General features: G+C 44.5%; 3 pseudogenes; all 3 read right to left on the bottom strand.

Moving 5' to 3' along the window:
* Positions 1 to 16,420: 16,420 nt before the first annotated feature.
* Positions 16,421 to 16,593, bottom strand: LOC121006531 (annotated as a pseudogene).
* Positions 16,594 to 17,019: 426 nt separating this feature from the next.
* Positions 17,020 to 17,192, bottom strand: LOC121006541 (annotated as a pseudogene).
* A 101-nt stretch (positions 17,193 to 17,293) lies between these two features.
* LOC121006646 lies at positions 17,294 to 17,468 on the bottom strand (annotated as a pseudogene).
* Positions 17,469 to 24,580: the final 7,112 nt, after the last annotated feature.

Genomic DNA, 24,580 nt, shown 5'->3' with positions numbered 1-24,580 from the left:
GAAGGGGCATTTTTTTACTGGCATATTATGGGGGACACTATGGGGAAGGGGGAGAGGAGCACTATGAGGGCATTTACTGGAGCACTATTTAGGGGTATTTTATACTGGCATACATTATGGGGACATTAGCTTAACTGCGGGCACTAAGCGGGGGTATTTCATGTACTGTCATATTATAGGGAGAATTATTACTACTAGGGGGTATTATGGGGAGCTTTACTACTACTGGGGGGCTATGAGGAACATGATTACTAGTATGGGCACTATAGGGGCATTATTACTACTAAGTGTGCTCTGGCAGAGAATTATTTCTATTGGTGGGATTTTGGGGAGCACTGTTACTTTGGGGGCACCCTGGCATAGTATCAGCTTAGCACAATTATTTTTGGGGAACATTATCTTTATACTATTAGTGTCTGGGTACAGTTATTTTTTAGAGCACTGTGTGCCAATAATTGTTGAAGGGGGCACTATCTGTGTGGTAGTAGCATTTCCAGGGGGACTGTTTCTGCGGTATAGTATTGGGGGGGCAGGAAAGGGTGTTCAGAAGATGTAAAGATGATGGAAATGTGGGAAACTAATGTCTGTTTCTCAATCTCTGCAGAGACGGGAGATGGCAGAAAAATCATCATGGCGGTCTGGTCTGAATGGAGAAGATGAGGAAAGAGAACGTCTACAACAAAGGTGACATCACTGGATGTAAGAGGTATGGGGTGCTATGTAGGAGAGGAGATGCTCCGGCTCCTCCCCCTGCCATTTGCAGAAGGAGGATTCAGAGCTGGGTGAGGACGGCAAAGGGGGACAGCAAGCCACGGGCAGGTGGCAGATGGTGGGGGGAACCACAGGCAATGAGCAGGATCTGGGGAGGGAGGAGAGCGGAGGAGCTTCCTGGCTGTAGCCTGCTGTTTATTGTATAATGTGAAGCAGGCAGTGCAGCCAGGACAGGCCTCCCCTCTCCGTATGATGTGTAGAGACAGGCCTCAACAATAGAATGTCAGCTGTACAGTGTTTGTTGGGAGTGGCCTATTATATGTAGGAGGGGCTTTTAATAATGGGCGGGGCTAAAATGGGCCACTTGACTGGATTTGCCCCCCAGGACTAAGGCTGCCAGCCCTCCCCTGGACATACCTATTTTTTTTTTGTGAAAAAACCTTTACTTGTCACTGTCACAGGGAAATATAATAGTTAATCAATATGTTAATTAGGTTTGTGAGACCTACCTATTTTTTGTGGTGAAAAAAAATGTACTTGCCACTGTCACAGGGAAATATAATAGTTCATTAGCCTATTAACTGGGTCGATGAGACCTACCAAATTTTTGTGGTGAAAAAAACTACATGCCACCATCACAGGGAAATATAATAGTTAATCAGCCTGTTAATTGGGTCGGTGAGACCTACCTATTTTTGTGGTGAACAAAAATATACTTGCCACTGTTACAGGGAAATATAATAGTTAATCAGCCTGTTAATTGGGTTGGCAAATGGCAAGACCTACCTTTTTTTGTGGTGAAAAAAACTTTCCACCTTAACAGGGAAATATAAAAGTTAATCAATCTGTTAATTGTGGCGGAGAGACATACACCTTTTTTGCATCCTTGACACAATTGTTCGTCTGTCAGCCAATTGTGTGGGTGACCATAACAAAATGAGGAGAGCATCAAATAAGGGATGTGGCAGTGGTCGTGGTGCTGCTGGTGTTGGTGGTCGTGAAGCTCCTGCTGCAGGGAGAGGACATTGTTGATTTGTGCCAGCTACACGCCCAACTGAAAAACCTTCCTCTGGTGCATGCAGGCGGCAGGATGTTCTGCATCATTTTGTAGGCCCAAATACTGCTCTAAGAATTGTGAGGCCAGAAAAAGCAGAGGCAATAGTAGATTGGATGGGTGAGAGTGCCTCCAGTTCCTGCACATCAGCGAAGCAGTCTAAACCCCAAGTCATGCAGCAGTCACTTATGTTTTTTGATGACTCTGCTGGCTGTGTTTTCGTGGGCCATCCACCTAGCCCTGTCCTAGAAGGGAAAGGGATTGAGTGCACTGATGCCCAACCACATATGTTTGAGGATGAGGACGTGGGAGAACCACCATAGCACGTGTCTGATGACAAGGACGAAACACAGGTGTCAACTGCTGCAGCTTTCTGCAGTGTGCAGACCAGCCAGAAGGGCATTGGTGAGGAGTGGGTGGAAGATGATGTGGAGGATGATGAGGTCCCAGACCTTACATGGCATCCAAGTCATGCCACTGACGTGTGCAGTTCGGAGGAAGAGGTGGGGGTCACGCAGCACCAGCTGCACAGCAAAAGAGGGAGCAGGGTACAAAAGCAGAGCAAGAGACATAGCACACCAAAGGCAGTGCAAAGGAGTTCCCTGGCATGACAGTTCTTCTGGCAGTGTGATGATTACAGGACATGAGTGGTTTGCACGCTGTGCAGTCAGAGCCTAAAGCGAGGCATAAATGTTCTAAAGATGAGCACCACCTGCATGACCCGGCATCTAACTGCAAAGCACGAGCTGCATTGGAGTAGACATCTGAAGAACCCTTAAAGATCTGCTGTGGTCTCGGCTTCTTCCTCCCCCTCTGGAGCGACAGGGGCTCCTGCCACCCCTCAAAGCCACAGCAGCATCACCATCACCAAGCTTCTCCACATTGTCCCATGGAAGCGTTCAGCTGTCCATCCCCTAAACACTGGAGAGAAAAAGGATGTACCCACTACCCACCCACGAGCCCTGGCCCTGAATGCCAGCATTTCAAAATTGCTGGCCTTTGAAATGCTGCCATTCTGTCTGGTGGAGAGGGACAATTTTAAAAATTTCCCACGGTATGTGGTTCCCAGCCGTCATTACCTTTCCAGGCAGGCTGTCCCTGCCCTGCACAAATAAGTGGCGGAAAAAATCAGGTGTGCGCTGCACAAAGCCATCAGTGGCTAGGTCCACATAACCACCGATACTTGGACCAGTAAGTACAGGCAGGGATGTTATATCTCCCTAACTGCCCACTAGGTAAATGTACAGTGGCGGAAATAATTATTTGACCCCTCACTGATTTTGTAAGTTTGTCCAATGACAAAGAAATGAAAAGTCTCAGAACAGTATCATTTCAATGGTAGGTTTATTGTAACAGTGGCAGATAGCACATCAAAAGGAAAATCGAAAAAATAACTTTAAATAAAAGATAGCAACTGATTTGCATTTCATTGAGTGAAATAAGTATTTGAACCCTCTAACAAAAAAAGACTTAATACTTGGTGGAAAAACCCTTGTTTGCAAGCACAGAGGTCAAACGTTTCTTGTAATTGATGACCAAGTTTGCGCACATTTTAGGAGGAATGTTGGTCCACTCCTCTTTGCAGATCATCTCTAAATCCCTAAGGTTTCGAGGCTGTCTCTGTGCAACTCTGAGCTTGAGCTCCCTCCATAGGTTTTCGATTGGATTAAGGTCCGGAGACTGACTAGGCCACTCCATGACCTTAATGTGCTTCTTCTTGAGCCACTCCTTTGTTGCCTTTGCTGTATGTTTTGGGTCATTGTCGTGCTGGAACACCCATCCACGACCCATTTTCAGTTTCCTGGCAGAGGGAAGGAGGTTGTCGCTCAGGATTTCACGATACATGGCTCCGTCCATTTTCCCGTTTATGCGAATAAGTTGTCCTGTGCCCTTAGCAGAAAAACACCCCCAAAGCAAAATGTTTCCACCCCCATGCTTGACGGTGGGGACGGTGTTTTGGGGGTCATAGGCAGCATTTTTCTTCCTCCAAACACAGCGAGTTGAGTTAATGCCAAAGAGCTCTATTTTGGTCTCATCAGACCACAGCACCTTCTCCCATTCACTCTCTGAATCATTCAGGTGTTCATTGGCAAACTTCAGACGGGCCTGCACATGTGCCTTCCTGAGCAGGGGGACCTTGCGAGCCCTGCAGGATTTTAATCCATTGCGGTGTAATGTGTTTCCAATGGTTTTCTTGGTGACTGTGGTCCCTGCTAATTTGAGGTCATTAACTAACTCCTCCCGTGTAGTTCTAGGATGCTTTTTCACCTTTCTCAGAACCATTGACACCCCACGAGGTGAGATCTTGCGTGGAGCCCCAGAGCGAGGTCGATTGATGGTCATTTTGTGCTCCTTCCATTTTCGAACAATCGCACCAACAGTTGTCACCTTCTCTCCCGCTTCTTGCTAATGGTTTTGTAGCCCATTCCAGCCTTGTGCAGGTCTACAATTTTGTCTCTGACATCCTTGGACAGCTCTTTGGTCTTTCCCATGTTGGAGAGTTTGGAGTCTGCTTGATTGATTGATTCTGTGGACAGGTGTCTTTTATACAGGTGACTAGTTAAGACAGGTGTCCTTAATGAGGGTGACTAATTGAGTAGAAGTGTCTAACCACTCTGTGGGAGCCAGAACTCTTAATGGTTGGTAGGGGTTCAAATACTTATTTCACTCAATGAAATGCAAATCAGTTGCTATCTTTTATTTAAAGTTATTTTTTCGATTTTCCTTTTGATGTGCTATCTGCCACTGTTACAATAAACCTACCATTGAAATGATACTGTTCTGAGACTTTTCATTTCTTTGTCATTGGACAAACTTACAAAATCAGTGAGGGGTCAAATAATTATTTCCGCCACTGTAATGGCGGCTGGGCCTGAGGCGGAAAGCGGTTTGGCGCATGTCCTACCGCCACCGAGGATTGCTGAATGTTTCTCGGTGCCTCCTCCTCCTACTCCGCTTTCTCCTCCTGTTCCTCCTCTACTGCCTCCTTATCACGTCAGCACAACACCTGCACCATCAACTTCAGCACAGCCAGGGGGAAACAACAGCAGGCTGTTCTGAAACTCATGTGTTTGGGGGAAAAACCCCACACTGCGCAGGATCTGTGGGCGGGCATGGAAGAATAAACCAATGAGTGGTTGGTGGCACTGAGGTTCAAGCCTGGCATGGTGGTGTGCTACAATTGGCGAAATCTTATAGCAGCTCTAGACCTAGCCGGTCTGACGCAAATCCCTTGCCGAGCGCATGTGCAGAGGTTCCTGAAAAATTACCCCAATGTGTCAGAGCTGCTGCAGAAAGTGAGGGCTGTCTGTTGGTGTCAACCCAAACAAAGGGGGAAAATTTTGAGGGGACACCCTAAAGTGGGCGGAGCTAGCAACGACCAATGAAAATTTAGCTATTTTCTATACACTACTCCTCCCACAGTTTTAGGAGTACAATTACCAAACTTTGCACACTTGCTCGGCACATACCCGAATAGGTTACTTGTGCTTTGTTAACCTATCCCACCCTCCGGGCCCCTGGAGCGGCCCCCCGAAGACCCCACTTTTTGTCATAGACTTTCATTGGAAAATTTTTAACTTTTGCCACTTGTACAGACAAACTTGGGTCACTTAGTCATGGAGTCAACCTGAAAATTTCTGTCACATTCTGGGGACTCTAAAAAGTGGGCGGAGCCACAATCAACAATTCAGATTTTCCCTATTGACTTCAATGTGAAAATTTAAATTGCTGTCATTCTCACAGTATGTAAGCCAGAACTTTTTATTTTAAATCATAACAGAACAACAGAAAGACCATTTCCAATAAAAGACTTAACCCGGCCAGTCTCCCACCCCACACCCCCCTTCTACCTTCATAGTACCCATTCATGCACATCCATACACTATTTACATATTTACATATCAACATTTTTAGATAAGACAAAACTAAAAGAATAAATAAATTAAAAGACAACAATATATACAATATATACAATATATACAGGACCTATCCATAACCCTAAATCTAACTTATAACCCATCACCCGTCCCCACATAACACACCAAAGCGGTCTCCCACAGAAGTTCAAGGGGATAACCCGAGCTTCTCCAGTTCCATAGTTCTCCCTAGTCGGACAAGGGCTGACCGGTTTGTGAGAGAAATTTTAATTTTTTAAATATTTTTTTATTTTAATTATTTTTTATTTATTATACACACACACACACACACACACACACACATATATAAATATATATACATAAACCCCCCCAAACCCCCCTCCCAACCTGACTAACCCCAAAACATTAAGTCCCTATATAGTCAACTTATACATATACAATATACTTATCATATAATGAAAATAAGACGGGATGTCAGCTTTCCAAAAAAGACGTTGTTCTTTATTCCAAAATAACACAGGATAAAAGACAATCCAACACGGCAAGCAGTCTACATGTTTCGGATGCTCTAATACTGATCCTTATTCATGTGTCATGAAGAAGGATCAGTATTAGAGCATCCGAAACATGTAGACCTGCTTGCCGTGTTGGATTGTCTTTTATCCTGTGTTATTTTGGAATAAAGAACAACGTCTTTTTTGGAAAGCTGGACATCCCGTCTTATTTTCATACAGTTTGCAACTGGTGCCCTTTTCAAGCACCGTCCTGCTTCCACTGCAAGACTAACCAGGTAAGCGCCGCCTACGGAACTTTTATATTTTTGCACTTATCATATAATACATGACACAAAATCCAACTTTTCAGCTATGGTTCAGTGCCTGTAAACCAAACCATCCTGCTTCATCATAAAACAAAACAAAAATCTAATAGTGTCATGCCAGCCCACCACCAGGGCTGAGAGTTACTCGGTTAGTGTACCCTGAAGCAAAAGCCCCTCCACAGATGAGAGACTTTAGGGCCACCCAACCTTTCGCTCTCAAGAGAGCGCACTTTATCCAGGTCACCCATGATGCTCCTATATACCGTCTCCACTGGGAGGACTTTAGAACCCGTCGACACTAGACACCTTGCGCACCAAATGTGATACCTGACCACTGCGCTAACTAGGAATAAAGTACAACGGTCCCGTCCACCCAGATCTTTGAACGCACCATAGGCCCACTCTGCATAGGATAGGGCAGCCAGCTTAGGCCAGCCGATGGAAGTCCCCACCGTTTTGTAGACCTCTATATTAAAAGGACAGTGAAGCAAGAAATGGTCCATACTTTCCAGCACAGCACCGCACTCCTCCTGGGGACAACCCCTTTCCTCAGAGTTTCTACACTTCACAATATCCCTGACATATAGCTTACCATGGAAGCAGCGCCAAGCCACATCCCAAACTTTCAAGGGGATCCTCACCGAATTTAATAAAGTCAACCTGCCCTCTAGATCCTGACTTGGGCATTCCCTCAAGGCCAACGGAGGCTGGAAGAGGGTAGACAGGACCTTAAAATCAAGGTTGAATCTCGACTTGGTCTCTATCTCTCCCCTGCAGAGTCCCCATCGCTTTATAATTCTCAGGACCGGGGCAACATAAGCCGAGAGATATCTCTGCCTTGACGAGCGTAGGTCTTTCACACGCCCTCATGTCTCCCATTCCTGAAAGAAGGGCCGAAACCATTCCCTACAGGAATTCACCCACCAAGGAGCCCTCTCCATCCAGAGGATTGCAATGTTAGCTTTTAATAAGGTATTCGTTAGGAATACCACTGGGTTGACCATATCCAACCCACCTAGTCTCCTTAGTCGGTAAGTGACATCTCTCTTGACTAGGTTCAGCCTGTTTCCCCATAACATCTGGAAAAACAGGCTGTAGATCGTTGCCCAGAGAGAGCCTGGCAGGACACAGACAGTGCCCAAGTACAATAGTACCGGGATCAGATAAGCCTTGCACAGGTGAACCCTTTCCCTGAGGGTCAAAGACCAACCCTTCCAGCGGTCCACCTTTTGACCGACATCTTTCAGTCTGCCTTCCCAATTTTTCTGATGATAGTCCTCATCCTGGCCAAAATTGATGCCGAGAACTTTGACAGTTTCTGAGGCTCTGGAGAGCGCCCTGAAGATCAAAAGCAGGATCTCCTTCTCCCAACCAGTGAGTTTTGCATTTATCATGGTTGATCTGAGACCCATAAACCTCTGAATAGCGGTCCACTTCCGACATCACCCACCCCACCTCCTCACCAGAAGAGGCGAAAATGGTGACATCATCCGCATACGCTACCACCCTCAAAGATGGCCCCCTCCAGTTCCATCCCCACCCCTGCTAACGGTCCACGATCTACCCTTCTAATGAAGGGATCTATCGCAAACACATACAGCAAGGGGCTTAAGGGACATCCTTGGTGGACACCGGAAGTCACCTCGAAGGGCTGTCCTGACCAACCATTAACCAACGGGAAACTCTCAGCCCCTTTGTACAAAACCTTTAGCCAATTCACAAACCTCCCCGGCAGACTGTACCACAAAAGGACGGTCCACAGGTACTCGTGGTTCACCCGGTTAAAAGCTTTAGCCTGATCCAAAGTCAAAGGAAACCCTTTCCAAAGGACCGCCCTGCCTCGCTCCACGGCCTCTCGGACACTGAGAACGGCGCTAAAAGTGCTCCAACCGGGAACTGTGCAGTGCTGAGCCCCTGAAAGAAGTCTCGGTGTAAATTTCACCAATATATAAAAAGTATTTTTGCCAGGATCTTTCTGTCCGCTTCGAGAAGCGATATCGGTCTCCAATTCTCAATATGGGATGGATCTGTGCCCTTTGACAGAATAATCAGGGCTGACTTACCCATTGACTTTGGTAAAGTGCCCGAGGAAAGACACTCATTAAAGACCTCAGTCAAAGGAGGAACTAACTTTTCCTTGAAAGTCCTGTACCACTCAGATGTTAAGCCATCTGGACCTGGCGATTTCTTGGGCCTAAGCCCTTCAATGACCAGTCTCACTTCCTCTTCCCTGATTGGTTCAGACAAAACATCAAAAGAGGGGTCCATTCCTGCCTTGGGAACAGCTTCAGCCAAGAAAGCTGAAAACTTGTCCCGATCTAGTTCTTTCCTACCCAAGAGATGAGATTAGAAAGACCTGACCACCTCCAGGATCCCTGATTTGGACCTATTCAGGGATCCTGTACTATCAATCAGGCCTGTCACCATCTTACGTTTTACTGACATCTTACAGTTGCCGTAAGGGTTGGGCGAGCGGTACTTCCCAAAATCCCTCTCGACAACCAAAGATGCGTACCTATCGTACTGACGCCTCTTAAGCAAGGACTTCACACGAGAGATATCCTCACGGCTACCTCCCGTTGAGACCAGACTTTCAAGGTTCTTCCTCAGTTCCTGGTACAGATTATTTCTGTCTTGGCACCTGAGGTACGAAAGCTCTCGGAAAAACCTTGCCGTCCTTGTTTTAAACATCTCCCGCCACTCTGACTTACTGTTGCAGAGGTCCACTAATGGTTCCTGGCCCTGAAAGAACTCCTCGAATTGTCTTATTGTCGCATCTTCCAGGAGAGATGAATTCAACTTCCACAAACCTCTGCCCATACAGGGGGTCTCTGCAACATTCAAAGAAAAACAAATTAAACAGTGATCGGAGAAAACCACTTCCTCAGTTTTTAAGACCGAGAAAACAGCTTCCCCCTTCAAATAAAACCTATCTATCCTAGACCTTTGGCTACCTCGATGAAAGGTGAAGTCCACGTGGTCTGGCTTATGCATTAAGTGAGCATCCACCAGACTAGCTCCCTTAACTATCTTACTCAATACGACGCTATCGGTATCCAGCCTGACTTTGGAGCCTCCCCAATCACAGACTCTTGTCACATTGTTGAAAGCTCCACCAAAGATCACCTGACGGCTGGAAAAAAGGTAAGATTTAATCCTCGTGAGAAGACATTTACGGTCCCACTTGGTTTGTGGACCATAGATGTTAATGAGCCTCAGCTCTTGTCCTCCCATGAGCACATTCTGGATCAGGCACCTTCCCATTTCTAGTTCGATTACTTTCCTGCATTCCACTCTTTCAGTGGTTTTAAAAAGTACCGCTACCCCGCTACGTGGCTCGGCCGCAAGAGACCAGAAGGATGGACCATGCCTCCACTCTCTCTTTGCTTTCTCCATTAACTCTGTGGAGGTCAACCAGGTCTTTTGCAAAAATAAAATATCAAGATGGCTGAAAAAATCAAAGGCCACATAACGAGCGATGTCTGACTTAATGCTAGCAACATTAATGCTTGCTAGCGTCAACAGGGTGAGTTTCGCCATCATAAGTGATTGAACCTTTTCAGGCATTGGGAGACATCCATATCGCATTTCTCTTTGCCCAAAGGATCTGACTTGGCCCCCCTTCCAGAAGGTTTCCCCTCTGAAGGGCCAGGCCCGGCAACCCGCGAGGAGGCCTTCTCACCCACCGGCACTGCATCCCTCACCCCCCCCTCAGCCAAGCCAGCCTCGGAGGTATCACTTAGGATGCCATACCGGTTGGAGACCTCCACAAGAGGGGCACCAGCCGAAACCTCCCTTGGTATCTGGTCAAGGGAGAGTGGGATGGACGGATCCCACTCAAGAGAGGCCTTCCTGCCGTCTCTCTTGCTGTTTCTCTTCTTACTCTGCTTGTTCCTCCTCCTCACCAACCATTCACTGTCCTCCTCATCCACACTATCCCCACCTGAGGAGACAGAGACAGCAGAGAGGTCAGCCTCTTCGGGATGAACTCCAGGGTTCCCATCATCATCACTGTCATCTTGGCCACTATTGGCCGGATTCTCAACTAGGGTACCAGTTGAGGGATTAGCCGCCTCCTGCTCCCTCTGTTTGCGGCGTTTTTTCCTGCCGCCTGGCCCTAGCTGCCGTAATTTTTTTTACCTTATGAGAATCCTTTTTGCTTCCTCCAGTGCTGGGATCCCCGGCACTTGTCCCCTCACCAGTCTGCCCAATCTCGGCTGCAGACTCTTCACCAACCTGAGGCCCAGCCTTTTGGCTAGTATCTGCCTGGTTCTGAGCCTGTCCCTGGGCCTGGTTGGCAAAGGCAAGCGGACAGCAACTAAATGGGTGACCCAGGTCTCCACACAGGTTAAACCTGATCCTCCGACAGGTTGCGGCAATATGGTCACTCCCTCCACACCTCACACACCTCTGGGTCTTACACTGTGCACTGGCTGCCCCTGGTAAAAAAACATTATCCGATCCCTCCCTATAAAGGCGAGGAGGGGATATGGGTAACAGAATTTCCCTGGGCCCTCAACATCACGTTAAAGGTCCAGGCCCCTGACCAAATACTATGCTCATCCAGGACCTTGGCTGGGTAGCCCACTTCACCATAGCGACTAAGCCAGGTCGCTATGTCTACACTAGAAAGAGACTCATTACAAGTTAACACAGTCACTTTCTTCACCTTGTTCTGGCGGGTAATGGCCTGGACGGCAAAACCCTGCCACTCCGGGGTGCTTTTTGTCAGCTCATATCTGGACCAGAAGAGCTCAAGCCACTCTGGCCGTACAAATCTGACGTCAAAGAACTTGGTCCCGTAGGGATGGATGAGGGCATAGATGTCTTTTGCCTCAAAACCCTTCTGCAGGAAAAGCTCCACAACAGTCTTCCCGGAAGGTGTTGCTTCCTTACCTTTCCAAAACAGACGGGCCACATTCCTACTCCCCCCCCCCCCCCGCTGTGGGGTGAGTCCAGACGGTCTCACCCCCCTTTTCCTCTCGGAAGGCTTTCAGCCCGTGTCTCTCTGTCCAGAAAGACAGGTCAACCGATTCACCCTCTACTTGTATGGAGGTCTCCGCACCCTCTTTCAAGGCCTCCAAGAGGCGCAGTTTCAAGTTACCCTTGCCAGATCCTGTGGGCAAAGAGTCCCTTGCTCCCTGCTTAAAGACATTTGCAAAGGTACGTTTTGCCTTTTTTGACTGTCTCTCCTTTTCATCCTCCTCCTCCTCTTTTCTCAACTTCTCCATATCCTCAGCAGTCAAAATCCTTGCATCATATTCTTCCATATCCACATTTTCACCACCTACAACATTCCCACTTACATCATTTCCACTCACTTCCATATTTTCACTTACTTTTGCATCCACACTTGCATCCACACTTGCATCCACACTTGGTCCTGCATTACTGACTCCTTTCATACTATCTTTCATATCTCTTTTTGCATCGTTCACTCCACTTTTCACCACATACTAATCACTTTTTCCCCGGAAACCACCACTCACTCCCCCTAGACTGGCCGGGTTCTCCCCACTTCTACCCTTAATCACCACTGTATTCTGTACAGGCTCCATCACTTTGCCATCACTTTTTTTTATCTTTCCTTGCTATTGTCTCTCCTGACCTCAGTAGTGCCTTTGCAGGCACCACCACCCCCTCTACCGCAGAAGGAGCCACCTTGTCCGCCCTTTTCGTGACCTTGTCCGCCCTCACCTCGTCAGTCTTTACCTTGTCCGCAGCCAAACTCTCCTGCTCTGTACAACCTAGCTCCACATCAGGAGCTAGGCTGGGATCAGCAGTGGGTTTTGAAGTGTTTAAAGGGCCATACACCAACACCTCTCTCTCCATAACTTGGGTTCTATTTTTTTTTCCTTTTACTTTCTCCTCTTCAGGTATCTCCTCATCTCCAAAATAGAGCCTACCTACCGGGGATTCCAGCTGCCTGATGCTTTGCAATATCAATCCACCACCAGACTCACTTTCATCCCCGGAGGCTGCTCCCTGACTCCAAGAGGGTTCCCCCTGCCCTGCTGGCAAGGAGTCCTGCCCAAAATTTTCGGCCACTACTGTTTTACTCAGGCTCCTGATCCGCAGCCCTGATGGACCAGGAGAGCCAGACTCCGCATCTGACATGTTTTCAAACCGTCTATCATTTTGTAATTTTTCCATAAATGGACTGCCATTTTTTTCTATGGCCAGTTTCTTCTCTTCCAGGATCATTATCTCCTCCTCTAGTTTATCCAGCTTAGAGGAGAGAATTTTTTTTTTTACGTTTAGGCAATAAGCCCTCCTGTAGCTTCATATTTTTGTGTTCCAATTTAATTTTTCTCAAGTCTTTTTTTATTTCATCATATAGCTTTAGATAAAAAACAACTCTGGAAGCAAAAATGTCTGCAGTATCTGTGGGGCCTTGCACACCCCAGTTGCGGATCACCTTGGTTACATCCACACCAGCCCCACCTAGGTGAGACAAACCAGACTCTCCAGGGCGAGATATACTTGCTTCACTGACCCCGGAAATCACATTCCTAGACACCTTTACCGGCATCTTTGCCATCTGTTTGTCCATTGACACTTTAGGGCCAACCACCCTCTGCGCTGCTTGTTCAGCAGCAAAACCTTTTTTAACCGTGCCCACCACTTGTTCAGCAGTGGACATTTTTACATTACAGGGCTTAACCACATGGACGCCGGCCTGGTCAAGGGTCGAGTCCAAGCTCCTGACCTTTCTAATATTTCCCCGGGTCTTCTCCGAGAGTCGGGTCTCCGAGCCTCTCCTTCCCACTGCGCTCCTCTCTGGGGCGCTTGATTGCAAAACGTTTGCAAAGGTCCCATGTCGCTTACCTCCTCCTGGCTGCGACACTACCCCCGATCGTTGCATACCTTCAGACGCTGTGTCCAATGCCTCTGGACTGCATGGTCTCTCTGTGCCTTCAATTTCCACCTCCACTTCATACACCACAGGTGCAGGCGTATTCTGTGTCAGATCCATTGCGATTCCTTCCATCACCGTGCCACTGTTGCGGCCGCCCGATATAGAACGCCAGACGGCCGCAGCCCGGGTGTCCATACCGGGAGAGAACGCCACCCCCTGGGGAAAGGGCAGCGCTCCCCCCGGGAAACACCATTGGCCTCCCGGCCCTGTCTCCAAGTGCTGCACTCCTCCTGTAGATTTTACCTTCCAGGACCTGCGATGATGTCACACTGGTCAGCTGACAGGAAGTGATGCAAAGAGGAAACCAGAGTACACAAACTTTGCACCATGGGTCAATGTGTGACTGAGGTTAAAATTTATAAAAAGGAGGAGGAGGAGTCTGCAACGGCCAATCAAATCTTAGCTATTTTTTTTCTCTTTATTCATCTCAAGAAACATTTACAAAAAAAAGAAAAGATAAAAAGATAAAATGCATACTTTTATTTGATTGATTTAAATGGGAAAAACTAAAAATGCTGCCATTCTCACATTATTGATGTCATCGACCTCAAATATCACAAATGTGGTCATTGGGTGTTTCCACTTCAAGGTTAGAAAAAGTGGGCAGAGCCACCAGCAACCAATCAAATTTCACTCATTGATTTTCAATAGAAAACAATAAAACTGCTGCCATTTTTACACGTTAAATGCCATAATTTCCAAACCTTAAAGTGTTAGTCACTGGGTGACTGTGGTTCACAATTAGGGAAAAAAAAGGGGGGCAACAACAGCCAATCAGATTTGAGCAATTGACCTTAATGAAAAGCAGATAAACTAATGCTATTATCATAATTTAAATGACAAGTATCCCAAACTAAGCACAATTACTAACTGGGTGACTGCAGTCAAAATTTAGGGAAAGTGGGTGGAGCCTAAAGCAGCCAATCAGATTTCATCTATTGACTTCAATGTAAAACTTTCAAATACTGCCATTCTCACAGTTTTAAAGTCAGAGGCCCCAATCTTGGTACAGACCATGACTGGGTGACTGGGCTTAAAAATCGGAAACCTGGGCGGAGCTTAAAACAGCCAATCAAATATTACCTAGTGCTATTCAATGGGAATATTTAAATTGCTGCCATTCTTACACTGTTAATGACAGGGTCTTCAAACTTGGTACATTCGGTTACTGGGTGACGGGAATTCAAATTTATAAGTGGGCAGAGCCACAAACAACCAATAAGATTTTCCCTATTGACTTAAATGATAAAATGTAAAAAGCTGTTATTCTTACAATATGAAAGCTAGATATTAGTAAAAGTGGGTGGAGCCTTTAACAGCCAATCATATTTCAGCCATTCGTTTTATATGGGGAAATTTGAATTACTGCCGCTCTTTGACTGTTAATGACAGGGTCCTCAAATTTGGCACAGTCAGTCATTGGGTGACTTGGGTTCAAATTTTAAAAAGTAGATGGAGCCACAAACAGCCAATCAGATTTCAAGCCAACATCCTGTGGTTTCTTCAGAAACGACACCATCTAGTTTTGTATTATACTGGCAGAGTAGAGAAGTATACCGGCCGCACCCAGCCATTGTTATACTCCAGTGCACTTTGTGCATTCTCTTTACCATCTATCAATGTTTGGTGGTCAACAGTTTCCAACTTACTATTAAGAATTGTAAAAGGACGACCCTTTTTGCATCCATCCAACCAATGTGGGAGAGGAAATTCTTCTGTGGAGTGTGTCTGTGAAAGACATGATTTTTTTAAAAATTAAGAACACCCCTTCATCTGTCTAATTGTGGTAGGAGAGGAAATTCTTTTAATATATGGTCGCCAGATAGGGGAAGTAGGAGATATTAAACTGAGAAGAAAAGATACTACAGGTGATCTCAGCAATTGTATTATGTTCAGCTGTCCCACTTGTCCCAGACCCCTCTAGAGGGGCAGGAGAAAGAAGCGAGACATGGTCCATTAGATATATGGTTGCCAGATAGGAGACATAGGAGATATTAAACTGAGAAGAAAAGATACTACAGGTGATCTCAGAAATGTTATTGTCTGCAGCTGTCCCACTTGCCTGCAGCTGTCCCACTTGTCCCAGACCCCTCCAGAGGGTCAGGAGAAAGAAGCGAGACATGGCCTTGCCAACAGAGCCATTTGCAGGCCTCAGAATCTGGCAAACACAGTCACATACGCCAGCTATCCGCAGTAGAGTAGGTCAATGCGTGGAGTGGACAGAGCAAGCTCTTTTTCACTCTCCCTGTCCTAAAAATCTATTAGATATATGGTCATCAGATAGGGGACGTATGTCACACTTCGGTGTGGGAGGGAAACCTACACTGAATGTAGGAGGGAAAGGAGTGAGGGAAAAAGGCCTGGAAACTAGGGAAAGGAGCAGGTCACCTCCTAGAAAAACCCTAAAGGTAGGTAAGTTCATACACCGGAACCTAAGTCTTAATTTACCCTGTAGGACCCTGCTACTAATGTCAGGACAAAAGACAACCTGTTCCTCCAAACGGTAGGACAAACAGGAGTCTCCCTCAGGCCTAAACACAAATGAAAGGGAAAAGAGCAACACAAGTAAACCAACACCATAAACAAAAGGAAAAGAAGACACTTAACTTCAAATGGGTATGGAAGAACAAGAACCGTGCCGAGATCCGAACACCAGCACTCCACAACAAGACTCAATCTAAAGCTATAAACCGCACAGCATGGGATAAATAGGGAATAGCCACAATAAATAGGGAAGGTAAAATGACCACATAAGCATCACCTGAAGCAAGGGGTGTGGCCATTACCAAAAACAACACAGACATGAATTAATCCACAAGGAGCCTGTCAGATCAAAACACGTGTTGCCAGTCTCACTGATCTCCTGGCACCTGTCACGGGAACGTCCGTGACAATGTAGGAGATATAAAACTGAGAAGAAATGATACTACAGGGGATCCCAGCAGTTGTGTTATCTTCAGCTGTCCCACTTGTCCCAGACTCCTCCAGAGGAGCAGGAGAAATAAGCCATTTGCAGGCCTCAGAGTCCGGTGAACACAGTCACATACACCAGCGATCCGCAGTAGAGTAGGTCAATGCGTGGAGTGGACAGAGCAAGCTCTTTTTCACTCTCCCTGTCCTGAAAATCCATTAGATATATGGTCACCAGATAGGGGACGTAGGAGATATTAAACTGAGAAGAAAAGATACTACAGGTGATCTCAGAAATGTTATTGTCTGCAGCTGTTCCACTTATCTGTAGCTGTCCCACTTGTCCCAGAACCTACCTGAGGGGCAGGAGAAAGAAGCGAGACATGGCTTTGCCCACAGAGCCATTTGCAGGCTTTAGAGTCAGGCGAACACAAAGGCGATCCGCAGTAGAGTAGGTCAATGTGTGGAGTGGACAGAGCAAGCTCTTTTTCACTCTTCCTGTCCTAAAATCCATTAGATATATGGTTGCCAGATAGGAGACATAGGAGATAATAAACTGACAAAAAAAGATACTACAGGTAATCTCAGAAATGTTATTGTCTGCAGCTGTCCCACTTGCCTGCAGCTGTCCCACTTGTCCCAGACCCCTCCAGAGGGTCAGGAGAAAGAAGCGAGACATGGCCTTGCCAACAGAGCCGTTTGCAGGCCTCAGAGTCTGGCGAACACAGTAACATACATTGGTGATTCGCAGTAGAGTAGGTCAATGCGTGGAGTGGACAGAGCAAGCTCTTTTTCACTCTCCCTGTCCTAAAAATCCATTAGATATATGGTCGCCAGATAGGGGACATAGGAGATATTAAACTGAGAAGAAAAGACACTACAGGTAATCTCAGAAATGTTATTGTCTGCAGCTTTCCCACTTGTCTCAGAACCAACCTGAGGGACAGGAGAAAAAAGCCAGATATGGCCTTGCCCGCACAGCCGTTTGCAGGCTTTAGAGTCAGGCAAACACAAAGGCGATCCGCAGTAGAGTAGGTCAATGTGTGGAGTGGACAGAGTAAGCTCTTTTTCACTCTTCCTGTTCTAAAAATCCATTAGATATATGGTCACCAGATAGGGAACGTAGGAGATATTAAACTGAGAAGAAAAGATACTACAGGTGGTCTCAGAAATGTTATTGTCTGCAGCTTTCCCACTTGTCTCAGAACCAACCTGTGGGGCAGGAGAAAAAAGCCAGACATGGCCTTGCCCGCACAGCCATTTGCAGGCTTTAGAGTCAGGCGAACACAAAGGCGATCCGCAGTAGAGTAGGTCAATGTGTGGAGTGGACAGAGTAAGCTCTTTTTCACTCTTCCTGTTCTAAAAATCCATTAATTATACTGTATGTATATGGTCAGCAGACGTAGGAGATATTAAACTGAGAAGAAAACATTTTTTTTTATTCTTTATTATACAATAATCAAAGTAAATATACATATTGACATTTCAATAAATTATCGTAAATGTGCATTAAAAATATCAAAAATACTGCATCATATTATGGCAAACAGAAATACAAAGAAAAACATTTCCCATTAAAGACTATTTTACTTTTCCTTATTTAATTACTATTCACAACAAAAAGAAAAAAACACATTCAGGAATCTGGAAACCATGCACGTCATTTTTTAAATTTCCAAATACGTTTGGAGTCGACTAAACCAAATTTCTTCACATTAGACAAAAAGTACAAAAATAACTTACCTCGGATCATGCCCACACAATCTCTCACTTCAACCACACTTTGATTAAAAATCAAAATAATCCTCACATCCCAAAAAACCTCTTTCACACAATTTAACGAGAACCACAAAACTCTCGCTTTTTGCCCTTCCAAACTTGACAAGCCAAACATCATCATACTAATCTAATCATACTTCTCATACACCTCCACACTTCCATACATACATTCCCACAACACATGAAGCCCACTTTCACAACTCATACAATTCTCCCAAATTTCACTGTCAAGGAGTGAACAACTTTTTCTCCTCTGAAAATCCCTGGTTGGAAAACAGCCATGAGCTGCCATCCCAGCTATGTTTTTCTGCCTATTAACCAAGCTCTTGTCATTTACTTTTTACCAAACCTATATACTCTCTGTCACATTCAAACTATTCACACATTCCACTACTTCTCTTGTTTCTAATACCTGCATAATTTTATTACTATCACACCATGCTTCCCTGTCTATATCACTTGTCTCATTACTCCTAATACACCTCTCTAATACACCTCTCTATTCTAACATAAAACCATGGAGCATCAGACTGAATTGGTCTCCTCAAATCGGCATCCATCAAATTATGCTTTCACAAAACATTCCCTGCCAGAAATCTCACCATACAACCAGCCACACTGACACTCTTACTCATTTTTATTCAATTACACATACTTTGCAGCCAAAAACCTCTCCACATCCGTCACACCTTTCCCACCATTCTTCCTAACTTTTCATTACTTTCACACGACTCAGTTTCTCCATCCAAAATTAGTCTAATAATCATCCTCAAACACTTATCAAGAGCTAGAAAAACATTACTAACATACAAAATAATTGGGATATTAACTGCCTTGATAATAAGAATCCTGCCTTCTAACAATAAAGTCCTAAGAGACCAAAAATCTATTTTCTTTTTTATTTTATCATGGACTATTTCGCAACTTTGCCTCCCAATTAAATCATTGCCTAAATAATGCCTAAAACCTCAATCTCACATTGGGCAAGCACATGATTCTCGTTCTCTCCAGTCACCAAAATACTTACACCCACTCTTATCACCATTCAGCCTAAAAGCACTTGCAAGACAGAAACACTCAATCAGTAACTTAGCTCTCCTCACACAGACTTACACACAATAGTCACATTATCCATATACCCAATCGCTCTTAAATCTCTACCACCATTTCCTGGCACCTCTACACCTCGCATTACCTTATCTCTCCTAATCATCCCCAACAGAGGCTCAATAACACAAATAAACAATATGGGAGACAGGGGATACCCCTGCCTCACCCCATATTTAATCTCCAGATCATGGTTTAAAGAGGACCTTTCACCACTCCTGAGATGTCTGTTTTAATAGCTACATGCATCCCCCATGTAATACCAATTCTGGAGCCTCTATTCTTATGGCTCTATGTTGTGCCATTCCTTAATTATTTCTACTAGAAGTCATGAATGAATTGCTATTAGCCTCCAGTAAGGGTACAGAGTGGAGGTAACCAGTTGGCGGGGTGTCCCTGCACAGACTCACTCTATCTAATCAGTGCTGACATTTTCAGACTGTGCAGGTACACCCCCCAACTGGTTACCACCCCTCTGTACCCGTTACTGCAGACTGCTAGTAATTCATTCATAACTCCTGGTAGAAATAATAAAGAAATGGCACAGCATAGAGCCATAAGAATGGATGCTCCAAAATTGGTATTACATGGGGAATGCATGAAGTTATTAAAACAGACATGTCAGGAGTGGTGAAAGGTCCTCTTTAAGAAACCATTGACTTGCATTTTACTCACTACGCCACTATATAATACTCTAATCCATCCAACCATACATTCAGGTACACATTAAAAATATAATCATGCTCCACTCTAATGTATTCTTTTTCAAAGTCCACCTTTAAAACAGCAATCGGCTGTTTTCTCTCCTTACAATCATAAATCACATCACGCAAACACACCAAATTCTCACAAATCTGGCTACCAGGCACAGCACACACTTGTTCCATAAAACTCCATAGGCAAACCATCACTTCCAGCCACTTTCCATTTCTTTATATTCTTCAACACACTCACTACCTCTTGAATTTTAATCTCTTCACTCAGACACTCCCTATCTTCTCTACCTAGCTTTTTATTAATATTCTCCAAGCATTCCTTGTCTTCCAAACAACTTAGAATAAAACTTCCATACCTCTTCAAGCACACCATCCTTCCCTTTTATTTCCACATCATACTCATTAAGCACACTCTCAAAACCAACTTTCTTTCCATATACTTTAAAAAAAAATATTGTTGTACACTTTTCTTCCTTCTCATTCACTACCATCCTCACCTGAGATATAATTTTCTTCACTCTCTCATTTAGACACATCCTCACTTTCTCCCTAGCATCCTGGATTTCTTTCTTCATATCCCAACCATGTTTCTGTAAATCTTCCAAATATTGAAGCTGCCACCTCTCATACTCTTCACGTTCAATCCTCACTTTCTCACATCCTTTCTTTAGTCTTACCTTTCACCCACTCCTACCAATCACTCACATTCACGAAACCTCTTTTTTTATTCACCCATTTCCTAAACCACTCGCAATTACTTTCACACACGCTCAACAGAGACACATTTAACTTCCACACCCCTCTTCCACACGGACACTCTTCATCAATACTTACGACACATTCAAGCTGAGAAGGGAAACGGTCTTAAAGAAAAACACTTGACATAAAAAATACTAGAAAAAAAGCAGAAATCAATACGAGAATTGACATTACGCTTGTCAGAAAAAAGGTAAAACCATATGAATTAACACTTTGTTGAAAATAAGCGTCCTGCAAACCAAAACGACAATTTCTCTGAGTTGTTTCCCACTCTTATCTATTTTTCATTCCCCACCATCTGTCTTATCCCCATCCCTCATAATACAATTAAAGTCCCCAACTAGGATCGTATGTCCCCTTCCACCCAAAAAGAAACATACATTTTCTAATAACTCTTCCCTTTCCTTTTTACCAGGTGGCGCATAACTGTTTATTAACCTGAAAAAACACCTTTTTTTTCTCAAGATTAACTAACAAAACCCTACCTGGGACAACATAAATTATTTGTTTAATTTGTACATCAAACCCACAAAATAAAATCCCCATACCACCATACAAGTGGACCAGACGCTAGGACCATCTGTCCACCTAGCTATCAAAGGTTCCTCTTCTAAACTGCACTCCTGCAAACAGATAATATCATTATGATATGCATAAATAACAGAAAATATTGCAGCTCTACTAGAAGCAGATCATATATTTCTAACTTTAAAGGAACCTATTGTAAGATGTGCCATTGGATAAATGCAGATAAAGGGAAAAAAAAGAAATTTCATTGAAGAAAAAAACAAGTCACGTACCCTTCTCCTTATCCTTCACTCTTCTAATCCCCCCGACCCCTACACTGGGGTGCAGTAGAGGAACTGGTACCTTTCTAGGTTTTTTTTATGCATCTCCTTCCACTCTGCACTCCCCTTTTTAATTTCTTGTACCCCCTTCACAAAACTCAGGGTACAGGACAGTTTGGTGACACTACCTCTGTCTAAATATCCCTGATCCAACGATGAAGTGTCAGAGTCCACAGAGTCCACAGCTACCACACTTTCAGCAGGAATCTCCCCAGACTTTGACTTTCTTTTAAGAGAAGGCTTTTCAATTTCCATCTCTAGAGTCTCCTTCACCACCTGAGCACTTGCTTCTGCAGTACCTGCTTCCTGCACTTGGAGCTCCTCCCCCTTTGAAACCAGTGGATTCAGAATAGCCTCGGGCACAGCATCCTGGTCCACCACCTGAGACTCAATGTCCTATGGGACCTCCAAAGAAATCCCAAACACCATGGGTGTTGCTCCTTGTCCTTCAACCATATCAGCAAAGGATCTTCTAGGCAGGTTTACTTTTGGACAATTCCTGGCCAGGTGTACCGCAGAATTGCAGAAATGGCACCTCCTGACCTCAGCACAATCCACAGTTCTGTGTCCACCTGTAAAGCAGTTCCGGCACACAGGCCCAGTGGTACAATCTTCATTAGTGTGCCCAAAACAAAAACAGTCCCAACAAAAGGTAGGTTGTTCCGGTTAAAAAATAAATCCCTGATTTGACGCAATTGAAAAAGACTGGGGTAGGTGACACACCCCCATAAATCCACTGTCATCCGGCTATAGTTCCACCCAAAACTAGCGCTGGCCAGTAAAAGTCCACAGGACATTACATTTTTTCTTCCCAGGGGACACATAGCTTGTATACTCAGGAAGGAAATCATCTCCTTATCAGTAACAAATGAATTGTAAACTTGCACAGTAATAGGGGTCATTCTTTTCTTTTCCCCGATCACTAACCTCACACCTTGAATATTTGGGTGATCTTTAAGTTCTTGACTCCTCACAAAAAAGGTAATCAGAGCATCCTGGGTCACAAACAAAACGTCATAGAAGCCTTGGGTCTTAAAAACCTGACTGCAGTAAATCAGATCCCATTGCATTTTCAAAGTCTCCTCGATTATTTTGCCTTGCACATCGGAACAAGCAGCTATGCTGTATTTGGTGTGTTTGGGAATTCGCTAGCCATTCCTCAGCTCACTTCCCGATCTTCGCCTTCCCTTCCGGCCCTTTGACTAGGTATGGACAAGCCTTGATCCTAGCCAAAAGGGCAAGAAGCAATTTTTTTTTTTACCACTCAGGTTATAAATAACTTTGAATCAACGTGTAAATCATGGCGTTTTGAAATATCTTTTTTTCTGAAAGACAAAATTTGAAAATAATATACATCCATAATAACACAAAAAAACTACCTATACTTAATCAGATGTCTTCACTTTTTGAATATCCATATACCCTCAGCATCACTACCTCCACTGCCACACTGCTGATCCCATAAATAAACTGCATATAGTCTGGATAGAGTCATTTTTAAACAATTATTATTCCTAATAACCATATTCTTAAATACACATAAATTCCTTACATCCCACAAACTTTACATCACACACATAATTAACCACATAATCCTTTCCCTCACTCTTCGACATGCTCCTGCTCCATTCATCACTAATTTCCATCCTACCGAAGACACTCCAACCAACTCTTTACACATACCACCCATACATCCCCACACTTCTTTTGAATATTTATATCCCCACATCAAAAGCCTTATACTTATACTAGCCCCACTAGCCTCTTGGGCACATCTCAGATCTAATTAAATCTCTTTTCTTTTGTACTTCTCTCACAGACTAGCTATTATGCAAAGACATCCAAGTAATATCACGCCGCTGGTTGGTCATACCTTCTATCCTTAGTTTTTTCCAGACTCTTTTGGTCTTCCATGATCTCAAACCCTCAATATCACACGAAGTCTCATCCTTATGGATTTTCCTCATTACCTCATCCTTATCTTTGAAATCTACCATTCGTAATTCCAGCAGATAAACTTTCAATCCTCACATATGACACAGGGCACTTAAAGGCCACAGGATTTCTCACATCTCTCTTCACACTCGGGTGCGGACCCATTTACTTCAATGGGGCTGCAAAAGATGCGGACAGCACGCAGAGTTGCTCCGCAAAACTTATAGATCATGTCCTATTCTTGTCCATTTTGCGTACAAGAATAGGCATTTCTATAATGGGCCAACCGTTCCGCAAATTGCGGAAGGTACACGGGCGGTTTCTGTGTTTTGCAGATCCTCAATTTGCAGACAGCAAAACACGGCACATTCGTGTGAACGAGCCCTTAACACACACACCACTCTTACACTGAACAAAAATATAAACGCAACACTTTCGGTTTTGCTCCCATTTTGCATGATCTGAAACATTTTCTACATACACAAAAGACCCATTACTCTCAAATATTGTTCACAAATCTGTGTTAGTGAGCACTTCTTTTTTGACGAGATAATCCATCTGGTCTCAGACGATCATGGAGGTGAACATGCTGGATGTGGAGGTCCTGGGCTGGTGTGGTTACATGTGGTCTGCGGTTGTGAGGCTGGTTGGATGTACTGCCAAATTCTCTGAAACGCCTTTGGAGGGCTTATGGTAGAGAAATTAACATTTATTGCACGTGCATCAGCTCTGGTAGACATTCCTGCAGTCAGCATGCCAATTGCATGCTCCCTCAAACGTTACGACATCTGTTGCATTGTGCTGTGTGATCAAGCTGCACATTTCAGAGTGGCCTTTTATTGTGGGAGGTCTAACGCACACCTGTGCTATATTCATGCTGTCTAATCAGCACCTTGATATGCCACACCTGTGAGGTGGGATGGATTATCTTGGCAAAGGAGAATTGCTCACTTACACAGATTTAGACAGATTTGTGAACAATATTTGAGAGTAATGGGTCTCTTGTGTATGTAGAAAATGTTTCAGCTCATGCAAAATGGGAGCAAAACCAAAAGTGTTGCGTTTATATTTTTGTTCAGTGTATATAACTCAAACTCAGAAACAACTCAATATTTGGAAAATTCAAACCACCATTCTCACACAT

The sequence above is a fragment of the Bufo bufo genome, chromosome 6 (genome assembly GCF_905171765.1).
Source record: "Bufo bufo chromosome 6, aBufBuf1.1, whole genome shotgun sequence".
Taxonomy (NCBI): Eukaryota; Metazoa; Chordata; class Amphibia; order Anura; family Bufonidae; genus Bufo; species Bufo bufo.
This window is presented reverse-complemented; position numbering and strand designations above follow the sequence as displayed.